Below are 10,366 nucleotides of genomic sequence, written 5' to 3' on the forward strand. Positions count from 1 at the left end.
TTTTAATGTCATGGGCTCTTTAACACTGATTTCTGACTGCTCCTGAGCATAATCACCTTTTCCTCCCAGAGGTCTGTTAACTGTCCAGCCGAGCATTGTTTTGACGGCATATGGTCCATCTCCCACACTCCTGATGACTTGAAGTGGTTCCAGAGCCTTTGGTACATCGGAGCCAATCAGCAACTCAATCTCACAGTCCAGTAAGTGAATATTCTTTAAATGATGCCACTGATTGATGTCATTTTGATGTGGGATGTTCCCTTTGTGCACAGGCATAGTCTTCTGAGTGTACACACATGGGAGATCACAGAAATCAGTGCCATGAAGTCCTGTAACCTCTAGGCCTGAAACAATGCTGGTTTCAACGACCTTCCTTTGACCCATTGTTCTCAGAAGAATATTTGATTTTCTTCCCTGGAGATTGAGCTTATTCATTAGCCCCAATGTGCAAAATGACGCAGTGCTTCCCGGGTCAAGGAATGCATATGTATGCACTGTTGTATTCCCCTTCTTGGCCTTTACTTTCACAGGCACTATGGAGAGTTTGCAATTGTCTTCACCGGCCCCAGTAAGACCACTTGTCTGTACCGAGGCTATGGCTCTGATGTCAGCTTCTTCCTTTGTTTGAGCTTGATGTTTGTCCATTTCAAATCTTCTTTGGTGGATATGCAGCATCTGAGGATGCTTCAATTTGCATATGTTGCAGCTGAGTCGCTTCCTGCAGTCCTTGCTCATGTGTCCTTTCTGCAGACAACCAAAGCAGGCTCCATTTTCTTTAAGGAAAGTGATTTTCTCATGATGTGCTTTCTTTTCCAATAGGAAACACACCTCCAAAGCATGTCCACCTCCACAGAACAAACACCTTTTTACAGCCGGCCAACTCTCCATTTTCCTAGGTCCATTTCCATTTTTCTCATGTGCAACTGTCACAGTGGTTGCAAATGTATTTCCTTTGGTTTTTGGATGAGGTGGTTTTGACATAAAACCTCTTCCATCCTTGCTTGGTGTGGGAGTGTCTCTGATGTCTCCAAATACTGGATCAGTTGCAATCCTCACCTGTTTTTCAAGGTAATTTACCAGATCGCTGAAGGTAGCTCTTTGGTTGTACCTTTCCTGAAAATCACATGCCACAGATCTCCATTTATCCCTCAGTCGATATGGCAGCTTCTTAATTATAATTAGCAGGTTAGCAGACATGTTGAGCTCTTGCATGTTGTTGACATCCATGGCATTGCAACATGCTCTTAGAAACAGAGTGTATGCTTGTAGTGTTTTTGTGTCATCTGGTTTAATTGACGACCATGAAAGAGCCTTCTCCATGTAGGCTGTAGCAATTTTATGCTCGTTGCCAAAGTGCTCCTGCAGTAAGGATTTTGCCTTCCTGAATCCTCTATCTGCGTTCATATGAAGGCAGCTCCTCACCATTTCTCTTGGTTGTGCTTCGGTATATTGTTCCAGATAATAAAGACAATCTGTGGGGTTTGGGTTCTTGCTTTCGATGTTGTGTTCAAAGGATTTTATGAATGTTTGAAATTGAAGTGGGTCACCATCAAAACGACGAATCTCCTTCTTGGGCATTAAAGAGAGAGACTGTTGTTGAACCATTAATGCAGTGATGTCATTTTGCTTTTCCATGATGTTAAGCATGTTGCTCTGTTCACCATTGCTTGGAGCAGGCAATGTTGTTGGTATTGTAACATGTGCATCCATAGTTAATGTATTTGACTGAATTGTCACTGGCACTGTGGGGAGAGATTGGGTTTGATTAATGTCTCCGTCAGCAGTGGCAATCATTTGTGTTTTCTTTTCACGTTGTTTTTTCTCCATATACGAGTTCATACCATCTGACACTCTTGATCTGTGGCTACGCACACCAGATCTACTTGAGGCTCCAAGAATCTTCATTTTTGCCATTGTAGCAGCAAGATTTCCATCCAGCTCCAGTTGCTCTTTTTTCCTCCTTAGCTCCTCCTCTTGTGCTTCTATGGCATGTTTATCTTTTAGCATTTTTTGTATTACAATAAGAGCAGCCATTCAGCCTCAGCCTTGATGCATGCAGATGAGGTGGTGGAAAATCTTGAGCATGAAGAATGTGATTTGTGACTCCTGTTGGTAATATTTGACACACTGTCACTTGGCTTTATTTCATCCTGCATGTCAGATATTGCTTTATTCTGTTGGGAAGGAATGGCAGCTGGAACATCAGAGTGTGGTATATTTTCCTTTAATTCAACAGGTGCAACAGGTGCTCCCTCTTCAGGTGGAATGGGAGAGATGACTGATTGTGCAGCAAACACATCTTCAGTCACCTTTCTTGCTTGTTGAAAGTGTCTTTCAATCTCAGAGAGCCATGTCTTTACATCATCAATGAAGTCTGTGTTGTGTTTTATTATGCGTCCAAACCACTCATTTCGTGTTACCTTTTCCTCTTTGGGAAGTAAAACAATCACTGACTCATGTGCTGCATTTGCATTTTCATACAGTTGTTTGAGTTCATTCAGTTTGAATTGCACTTTCTTTGCATTTTCATCATTTTTCATGAGCCCTTTAATTTCACGTGAGAGCTCTTTCATTTTTGTCACATTAGATTGACATTGCTTTTGAAGAGTTTCCATTTTGCAAGCCAGCGCTTTGGCTGTAAGCTTGACCGTTCTCTTCTCCGTATTTTCCATTTCATTTGAGTCACTCATTATGTGAACTTTCAACGTGCACAATTCACCAAAGCACAGAGCAACACACACAATGCAATCCGCAATGACATTGATTCAGTCACAATGCGATTTTCAACACAACAGCACAGCAAACGGCGGCCACTGCTCATCACGTAGTCCTCCAATCAGCCCAAACAATTGCCGATCGCGACAAACCAAGCACGCGCAACACAAGCCCAAACACACAGTCCCCAATGGACAAAACGGCAGCCTTTCCAAACTGTGTTCAACTTCAAACAACTACACAGAAGGATCAACAAACATACCGATTCTGATGGCTGTGATGCGCTGCTGTCACTTCCGCGTTACGCCGCTGCTGCAGTCAATTATGTGTCTCTGATCCCAGGCGTCCGCAGAAGAGTCCCCTGTTGCATAGTTCGTTCCGTCCAAAACATCGAGATCCAAGCGATAAGAGCAACGTTGAATCCCGTGGTGTTTTTGGATTATTTCTGTTTACTAAATTATAGCGTCCGTTTTCCTATAAAAGGCCGCTAATGCCGCTTTCACACCAAAAAGAACCGAGAGCCAGTTCCGGGCTGGTGCTAGGGCCAGTTCCAAACTGGTTCCAGCCTTACCCCAGTTAAGAACCGGTTGGTTTCACACCGGCCAGAGCCAGCCATGGAGCCGGCGTGAGCAACGTCATGACGTCACTGCAAACGTCTCCGCTAGTGAGCTTGGACAGAAGCATACGGCCGACATCTTTCTTTATTCTGGGTGGAAATAGTAACATAGTTACGCCATTAAATGCGTTTATGGAAACATTTTTAGCGAGAAATGTGCATTTTACTTTCATAATGTTCGCTCGGTGAATGTGAAGGATGTTTGGTTTGATAGTTATGACGAAGAGGGAACGCTCCGTTCACTTGCATGGACTCATCTAGCTGCGTTGGCGCGTTGACGCGTTGAACCACTGTGATCAAGCGTCAGGTTAGGCGCGCAGAAGAACCCTCGCGCCAGTTTCAAACACAACAACAATTTCGTCTTCGATTCAATCCGTGTATGGTTCGTTCTTTGAATATTCCGATTTAAAACAAAATAAAAAAAAACAAAAAAGAACAATACACGGATTCACGTCCATTGTTTACTTCGGTGTTTTAAAAAATGCCTTCGTTGGTCTTCCTGTTTATGAAGGTACGGATAACTCCGCCCCCGGCGTAAAAGCGGTTCTAGTTCTAGCCCAGCTCTAAAGTGGGGCCAGAGTTGAACCGGTTTTTAGGGGCCGGAGCCGGTTCTTTGGCGGTGTGAAACCAAAGCCCTGGCCCTAGCTCCGAACTGGCCCGGAACCGGCCCCGATTTTGCGGCGGTGTGAAAGGGGCATAAGAGGCTTAAGTGGGCTCCAGGCAGTTACGCGTCGTACAATGAATCCAAGTCCGGTGATGAATATAGTTTGAGAATTTTATTGCTGCAGACCGAATGACAATTGATGAATGAAAACATGGTTGGTTGATGATGACGACGACGGCGACGACGGTAAACAGAAAATATAATCAGGTGCGCCACTAACCCCCTTTCTCCCCCGGCTCCGCTGATCTGACTGCCCAGGTATATAGATTAAGCCACACCCATGTGTCAATCAAACGGAAGTGACATGATCCAAAACAGTGTGACTAACCTTTCAAAATAAACAATAAACAAACAGACCAAATATGCATTTTGGCCCCTACACACGGACAGGCATATGTTAATTTGATTTACTTTATGAACATTTTCATGTGAAGCACTCAACAAATCTGCTGATTTGCTGAGTTTATTATTTACTCACCTGTGTAGCTTTTTCGCCTGTAGTTGCTTGTTTGGCGACATCATTCTCTGAGGATTTTTTGGTACATGTCCTGCAGGCTCCCAGTTCGGGCCCTCTTAGGTGGGGGGTCCTGGTCCTCCTGGCCTGGATCATCTGCACTGGCACCAGCAGCGTCTTCTCGTTGATCATTGCCCACACTGGCCATTTCATCCACAACTTTCAGCAGCATATTCCGTGCTTCCTCCTTCTTATCCGGGTCGAAATAACGGTCTTTGTAGCGAGCATCAACCATGGTTGCAATTGCATAAAGAGGTTCAGTTTGCACACCATCAAAGCGTTTACTGACAGCTTCGAATAGAGCATGTTTGGCTGTTTGCACACCTTTTGTCTGATTCATCCGTCTTGGCAAGCAGCCGTGTCAGGGACACCACACCAGGGATGACATCTGCAGCAGTGGCCTCTGCAGCGCTGATGTCCCTGGTTAGCTGCTCAAAGGGTTCCAGGAGGGTGATCATCTTCTCCATAATCCCCCACTGGCTTGCTGTCAATGTTGTGGGGAGTTCATAATCAGCAGCAAATGCACTCAAAGCCCTCTTTTGTTCCATCAGGCTCTGCATCATATAATAGGTGGAATTCCACCTGGTGGACACGTCTTGTTGCAGCTTTTTCACGGGCATATTGAGTTATTTTTGTATGTCTTCAAAACGACTGCACGCAAGTGGTGAGTGCTTGAAGTGTCCTACCACTCGCCTCCCAACAGCCAGGGCATCTGCAATACTGCGCTGAGACCGGGCACCTCCATTCACTGCGAGCTGTAAGGTATGTGCCATGCAGGGCAAACTTGGGACACCAAACTCCGCCGTAGCTTTAGCCATGTTCCGTGCGTTGTCTCTGACCACTACGTGCGCATTCTCCTTGGGGATTTTCCACGTCTCGAACATCCCTTCAAACGCAGATGCGATTGCTTCTGCCGTATGAGACCCGCGGCACTCTTGGGAGTGAAGCACAGCCTTTTTCAGCACAAAGTCTTTATCTAGCCATTGAGCAGTCAAGCTCAACATGCTAACCTGGCTAAAGCTTGAAGACCAGACATCTGTTGTGAAGCTAATGGATACAGCATCAACAATTAGCTTCTCGACGTGGCTGTAAACAGCACTGTACAACTCGGGTAGGCAAACATCTGTTAAATACCTGCGGTTGGGCATGGCAAAGGATGGCTCGAGGAACTCCACAAGTTTGGTGAATCCGGCGTCTTGTACGATTGAAAAGGGCTGGTTATCCAGTGCAATACACTCAATGATTTTCCGATTTATGGCTTTTGCCCTGGGGTGGTCCTTGGCGTATTTCAGTTTTTTCTCGGTGGACTCTTTGAGCATCAACTGAGTCCTTGTTTTCGGTGCCGCCGCCTGTCCCCTTTGCTTCTTCTCATTGCTTTGCTGCACAAATGCCGCGTAACTCTCTGAATGATTCAGCCTGTGGTGGTTGATTTAAATTGGAAGTGTTGAAGGAAGAAGTTTTGGTTCCGCCTCGCATAACTGATGCTTTGCAGTCATTGCAAATCGCACGTTTAACATCCGAAGGAGACCCTTGAAAATAATTCCAAACCGCAGACATAGTGTTGAAACAGAGCGAGCAAGTTTGTAGCCATCCACGCTTGTTTGTTTGTAAGGTTCAAGACGCAGCTTGATGAGGTCATCATCTGTGCGCCGGTAAACGCTTCAGGAGCGCATAATAACTATTTGGGTGTAACGCAAGCATTATTTTATCGGTTTTAAGGCAAAAAAAATCCGATACCGATATTGACAGATATTACATTTTTATGCTAATATCGGGCCGATAATATCGGTGGGCCGATAATATCGGACATCTCTAATTTTTAGTGAATATTTTAGCTGTAATTTCATCCTGTTTCACTATTATGCAAAATATCAACAAATAATGACCCGTAGTAAGTAAAAGCCCACCATTGGCAAGTACTACAGCAATCCGAATGAGTAAATGTAGTTTTATTGATTTTTGGTGAATAGTTTAGCTATTGATTTCATCCTGTTCCACTATTATGCAAAATATCAACAAATAATGACCCATAGTAAGTAAAAGCTCACCATTGGCAAGTACTATAGCAATCAGAATGAGAAAATATGTTTTAAGTGATTTGTGGTGATTTCTTTCCTGATACAATTCCATGGTAATGTTTATGCCACCAGTCTGTGGGGTGTAATTTGTAGACGGTCCCTAAAACAGACAGCAGCCATTGATTTAAAGGGGTAGTTCGGAATTTTGGACATAGGGCCTGATTCCCAAGTGAGCATTGGTATTCTATATCACTGGAGACAGTTTTCAACACATTTCATTCAGTCCTTCTAGTTGCAGAGTTCGCTCGTGCTAGGCTAGCGCAGGTCAACGGGCAATGCTAGCCTGCTATTAAAAACAGTCTTACCCACTCCACAGTACACCCGAGGTAAATCAATTATAACGCCAGACTATAGATTTAAATGTCTGTGTTGATAGAATAATGTTAGGAATAAAACCAACCTTGCATTGCATTTTGAGGGAATTGCTGGGTCTCAGCAGCAGTGTTATATTCCTGGTAGTAGGCTACGGCAGCGGCGGACTGATACCTAGGTCGTTCAATTGCGCTTCTGTCCCACGCGTCTCTGTTTACGTTCTTCTGTCGTGATTCGGTTAGAAACCTAACCAGCGCATAGTAAAATTCCGCTTCTGCTGAGAAAGTAGTCCCTCGATGATTCATGCGATGCAAGGTTAGTTTTATTTCTAACATTATTCTATCAACACAGACATTTAAATCTATAGTCAGGCGTTATAATTGATTTACCTCGGGTGTACTGTGGAGTGGGTAAGACTGTTTTTAATAGCAGGCTAGCATTGCCCGTTGACCTGCGCTAGCCTAGCATGAGCGAACTCTGCAACTAGAAGGACTGAATGAAATGTGTTGAAAACTGTCTCCAGTGATATAGAATACCAATACTCACTTGGGAATCAGGCCCTATGTCCAAAATTCCGAAATACCCCTTTAAGAGCTTTTCTCGCACAGATATCGATAGGAGCAACATGTCACTGTGATTTTTGTTGATAGTGTCCTATGCTGTCCTCAACAAACTACAGCCGTAATGAATTGCAATTGGGTTGATTAAGCTGATTGCGGGGTAAATGAAAACCGAATATCCAGCGAATATCGAACCTGCGGCTGACCTTTTCCCGCTTCATTTTCGTCCGCTTATCCGGGGTCGGGTCGCGGGGGGAGCAGCTCAAGCCGGGGGCCCCAGACTTCCCTTTCCCGGGCCACATTGACCAGCTCTGACGGGGGGATCCCGAGGCGTTCCCAGGCCAGTGTTGAGATATAATCTCTCCACCTAGTCCTGGGTCTTCCCCGAGGTCTCCTCCCCGCTGGACGTGCCTGAAACACCTCCCAAGGAAGGCGCCCAATGGGCATCCTTGCCAGATGCCCGAACTACCTCAGCTGACTCCTTTCTAAGTAACGCCCCGTGCCCACTACCTCCGTCCGTTGACTGATCCCCATTGACTTTGAATGGGGACGGACGCGCAATGCATTGTGGATCCGTCCGTTCCGTTGGAGCCTTCGGCTCCGTCAAGAAGTTGAACAATGTTCAACTTTTTCGGCAGCAACGGATCCGTCATCCAATCAGATCGCGTATGCAAATGTAAGCACTGTGACGCGACTCGGGCTCTGACGATACTGGAAAGCGGGAAAGCGGGTCATCTTGCATCGCAACAAGCAGGAAGAAGCGGGAAGAACCCGGCGAAGCGATTTGATTAGCTGACGGATGCCTCTGCAAAGACTACTCCCCCATCAGTCAGCCACGCCTTCCCACGTCCGTTGACTGACGGAGGTAGTGGGCATGTAGGGTAAAGGAGCAGCGGCTCTAATCCGAGTTCCTCACGGATGGCTGAGCTTCTCACCCTATCCCAAACGCCCCGTGCCCACTACCTCCGTCCGTTGACTGATCCCCATTGACTTTGAATGGGGACGGACGCGCAATGCATTGTGGATCCGTCCGTCCCGTTGGAGCCTTCGGCTCCGTCAAGAAGTTGAACAATGTTCAACTTTTTCGGCAGCAACGGATCCGTCATCCAATCAGATCGCGTATGCAAATGTAAGCACTGTGACGCGACTCGGGCTCTGACGATACTGGAAAGCGGGAAAGCGGGTCATCTTGCATCGCAACAAGCAGGAAGAAGCGGGAAGAACCCGGCGAAGCGATTTGATTGGCTGACGGATGCCTCTGCAAAGACTACTCCCCCATCAGTCAGCCACGCCTTCCCACGTCCGTTGAATGACGGAGGTAGTGGGCATGTAGGGTATGGGAGACGCCAGCCACCCTTCTGAGAAAAATAATCTCGGCCGCTTGTACCCGCGATCTCGTCCTTTCGGGCATCACCCAGCCCTCATGACCATAGGTGAGGATAGGAACGAAGATCGACCGGTAGATCGAGAGCTTTGCCTTGCGGCTCAGCTCTCCTGTCGTTACAACGGTGCGGTAAAGCGAACGCAATACCGCCCCCGCTGCTCCGATTCTCCGGTCAATCTCACGCTCCATAGTACCCTCACTCGCGAACAAGACCCCGAGGTACTTGAACTCCTTCACTTGGGCTAAGGACTCATTTCCTACCCGGAGTAAGCAATCCACCGGTTTCCTGCTAAGAGTCATGGCCTCAGATTTAGCGGTGCTGATCCTCATCCCAGCCGCTTCACACTCGGCCGCCAGCCGATCCAGTGATGTATGGTCAAAGTACATGGGCATAATGGAATTTTTTCCATTTCTTGTGTTCAATGTTCAATGTGTTATATACATGGTAGGTAGCCTACGGTATGACCACCTTAAATAATAAGTGTGTGTGTGTGTGTTTATATGCGTGTATGCATATGTATATGTGTATATATATGTAGTGTGCTGTCTATGTGGACCTTCCTGTGTCTTGAATAAAGTTATAATAATAATAATTATACAGTCAATGTCCCGCTCAATATAATTTCATCTGTCATTGTCTATTTTTTCGAAAATAAAGGTAGTTTAAAAAAGAAATGCCTCGTAAATGTGCAATGATAAACTGCTCTAACAGTGGAAACGGATTGTCCGTCTTTTCATTTCCCAAGGACAGAAAAGGGTAACGTTCTTGCTTGCTCCTGTATGAATGGTCCTAGGCTACCTGAGGCTGCACCTGGTAGGGAAAGTTGCGCTGGAGCCCGGGTAAAATCGCGAGTGTCGAGACTCAAGCACTTAACTTACCTTAACCGATTGTTCCATACAAATTGTTTGTTAACGATTTAACAAGTTCAACATCTGCTATTACTCCAGTTCTTTTGTAGGACTTACTTGGGCTAATGACCTTGCACAGAGCGAAAACCATCTACACCACTGGTCATTGATTGCTATGCATTCACTGATCTTTACAGATGGGTTTGTTTTAAGCCATTGAATATAATTGCTCTGCCCTGCAACACATTATAAGCTACGCATGTTTGTTAAATGAGAAATATGGTCTGGGTCACATTGAAACATGAGTCATTCACACTCACAACAGACACACAGCAATTTAACCTTGCTTCGGAACAGGAAAATACAAACTACAATACAAAACACCTTGTACTGTCTATGCTCACTCTAACCCTGAAACGTGAACATTTACATTCAGACAATGCAACAATAAAGTGGCTCAATAACAGTATCGAACACATATTTGTCTTTTTTTTTTTTTTTTTTTTGGGATTGTCTCTAGGGGCCTCATGTACTAAGGTTGCGTACGCACAAAAACGTGGCGTACGTCCTTTTCCACGCTCACGTTCAGATGTACAAAACGTGAAATGACCGTAAAAATGTGCGGTCCCCACGCCAGCTCCAGAGCTGTCGTACGCACGTTTCTACAGCTATTG

This window comes from Gadus chalcogrammus, chromosome 16 (genome assembly GCF_026213295.1).
Source record: "Gadus chalcogrammus isolate NIFS_2021 chromosome 16, NIFS_Gcha_1.0, whole genome shotgun sequence".
Lineage (NCBI taxonomy): Eukaryota > Metazoa > Chordata > Actinopteri > Gadiformes > Gadidae > Gadus > Gadus chalcogrammus.